This window comes from Gouania willdenowi, chromosome 21 (assembly GCF_900634775.1).
Source record: "Gouania willdenowi chromosome 21, fGouWil2.1, whole genome shotgun sequence".
In the NCBI taxonomy this organism is placed as follows: domain Eukaryota; kingdom Metazoa; phylum Chordata; class Actinopteri; order Blenniiformes; family Gobiesocidae; genus Gouania; species Gouania willdenowi.
In genome coordinates, this window is record NC_041064.1 from 423,078 (window position 1) to 426,323 (window position 3,246).

General features: G+C 36.8%; 1 protein-coding gene across 1 annotated transcript in view; it reads left to right on the forward strand.

Moving 5' to 3' along the window:
• Positions 1-3,144: 3,144 nt before the first annotated feature.
• LOC114455041 (bone morphogenetic protein receptor type-2-like) overlaps positions 3,145-3,246 on the forward strand; it is a 16,304-nt gene continuing 16,202 nt past the window's right edge. Inside the window, exon 1 of the mRNA XM_028436045.1 lies at positions 3,145-3,232. The gene's annotated coding sequence lies outside the window, so the exon portion shown is untranslated. The remainder of the gene's footprint in view (positions 3,233-3,246) is intronic.

A 3,246-nucleotide genomic window follows, 5' to 3' on the forward strand; every position in this document is an offset into this window, starting at 1 on the left:
GCTGTGGAACATGTGTCAAACTCGAGGCCCGGGGGCCAAATCCGGCCCTTTAGAGCATCAAATTCTGCCCCCAGGATAAAGTGGGAATTACAAGAATCATCAGCTCTGTCACTGTTTCATAGCTGACATATTCTGAATATTTAGCTAATGTTTCATTCATTTGATTTGTTTTATATCATTGGTAAAAAGGTTTAAACATTAAAAATTAATCTAAATGGAAATGTTTCAATCTAAATAAAAAAAGTTCGATATGTAAATCAAGAGAGTACCAGCATGCTGGATGTCAACTCACTGTAGCCAGTGATGAAGAAACCAAGGATGCAGAAGAACCTTGGAGGGTGGGTGTGTGGGCGGAGTTTGACAGGTGTTGACCAGTCAACCTTGTATAATTTCTTAACATGTAGCTTACACTCTGTGACTGATTTAAACATTTAGGTTTAGATTTAACATTTAGCGCCTGTACTACAAAGCTAGATAAGTGAAGCCTGGATTTATCTCCATTAGCTGGATTCATCTAACCAAACATTCTCTGTCAGACAGAAGCTGGAATATAAACTTTAGAATTGAACCCAGGTGGTTTCAGACCAATCACAAACACATAGACATCAACCTCTGTGACCCTGCACAGGAAAAGGCAGGTATAGAAGATGAGATGAGATGAATAAAGACTCATTGGTCATCAGGAGAAATCAGCCTATCACACTGTAGAGATGATCTACAGCACCAATAAGCTGATCATCTGGACTGGTCATTACACACTTCTATGGTCTAGTAAACATCTGAACCTGATGTGTGGGATGTCCACCACATTCTACTGAACCATCAAGCTGTATGTTCCTCTGCTTCAGACAGAAGGTCTACAGTGAGTGGTGATGATGTCACAGTGAGTGGTGATGATGTCACAGTGAGTGGTGATGATGTCACAGTGAGTGGTGATGATGTCACAGTGAGTGGTGATGATTCATCTCTAGTGCCACAAATTTTAGGCAATTTTAACATTATTCTTGTCTCATAAATTCACTGTCAAGTAATGGAAGTTATAAACAATATCTAATCTTTAAAGTTTCCTTGAGTTTGTAACTATATTTTATTTCAATTTAAAAAAAATGTTGAATAATTTTAATACATTTTGGAAAAGATAAAGATTTGTTTTTCATTAAAAATGACTGCCACCATGTGTTATAAGCGTGGGAAAACCTGTGGATATTCATTGAATTTATGTATTTGGAAGGTCTGAGATATCTACAACTGAATGACTTGGTTCTACACAATGACTCATGCTTTCTTGTAATTCTCACTTTATGCTGCGGCCCACGTTTGATGCTCTAAAGTGCTGGATTTGGCCCCCGGAGCCTTGAGTTTTGACACGTGTTTCCACAGCATCAGACCCAGAACTACTAGTTTTATGTCCCAGGTCATCACAATAAAGGACTAAAAACCTGTCTTTATTGACTGTAAAATGTCCAGGTATAAACATTTGAATATGAATATTTCTAATGATCCTGACAAATGTTCTTATAGTCAGGAGGTGAAAGAACTATTACTAAGCACAGTGGAACCTATGAAGATGTATGTAATGTACCAGATATGATCATACATTTGATTAATGATCATGTGAACATTCATGAAATCATGTTTGCAAAGTAGACACACACTGTGGAGATGTACACACACACACACACACACACACACACTAATGACCACCTGCTGGTCACGAGCATCAGCATCATTTCATGTCGAAATAAAAAATGTATCTTGTAAATCTTTTAATGATCTATCTGTACTAGATCCTGTATATATTCTCTATCACTCTATGGTTTTAATTCTGACACCATCACTTCCTCATGTCGGCTGAAAAGAAGCCAGACCACGTGACCCTCGTGTTTTCGTTTCAGAGTTGATAGAAAAAGACAAACTGCTGTTTTCTCACTTTTCAAAGTAAAAGGAGAAAAAGACACAGTTTGTTTTATGGTTTTTTTTGATTAAAACATTTGTTTTTTGTTTGGTTCACAGATGAATTAGAAGATGATCCAATAATATGATCCATGTGTTATTCATTGTTTCATATTCTATTTAAAAACAAATTAACACCAACATATAAACAATGTGATATTTAGTTTCACTGATTTAACCTAAATCAGGTCACCGCAGCGTTTTTCTGTTTAACTCTAATTATTACGTGTTTACTAATCATTTATTCTTAATATTCATATTAAAATGTGTGTGTTGTGGTGTATAGTTTCTCCACTCTCCCCCACACCTTTGGAAACTACACACACCCATTGTCTTTTATTGTGAAGAGGGGCGGTCTGAAGCTTTTATTGTGAAGGATTTGATGGATGTGTGCGCAGCAGCTTCACTGTCTGACACACACACAAACACACACACACACACACACACACACAACAGCGCGAGCCTCAGGTCTTCATCCTCATCATCACAGTAACACCCGTGTGTGGTGCGTGTGGTGAGTGTGTGTGCGCGTGTGCGATAAACTGATCATCAAGGGTCACACACATGTTCTCTCTATAGATGTAATATAGTATATATATGATACTATATGAGAGAGGAGAGGACCTCTATCCTATATCTCTATATATATATAATCCTCTTATATATCTTATATATAGTCTATCTATTATATATATACGTATATATATATCCAGGTTACCATCCCCTGCCATGAGGCAGGGGCGGGAGCAGGATTTTATTGACAGAAATACATTATTTCTTCACAGAAATGATTAAGTTTTATGATTTACTTTGTCTACAAAATTTTTCCCCGTGTTGTAACATAAAACAATACAGATCTTACATTCATGCTTAAAATATTCCAGACCATCCCTTTCCCATTTCATTGTAGTCTGTCCTGAAGAAGAAGTTACAGGTCCGTCATGTGGGTTTAGATCATTCTCGTTATAAATTGTAAATAAAACATTGTAGTTAAATCCACTAAAAACTGTGACACAGCTTTGGTTCAAACCTGTACACGTACAGTATATATATGATCATAATTCATTTCAGTACCAGGTGAAGTCAGACTGTCACACAGGTATACTGTATATGTATATATTTATATTACGGTGACCATACGTCTGTATTTACCTGTACAGACTTGTCCTTTTTTCATGTCTTGTTCAGACTGTCTAAGAATATTTTACAAACTCGTCAAAATGTCCAGGTTTCCCAGGGACCCTGAACACATCTCAGCAACACGTTAATGTAAAACACAGTAAGTGTTAATAT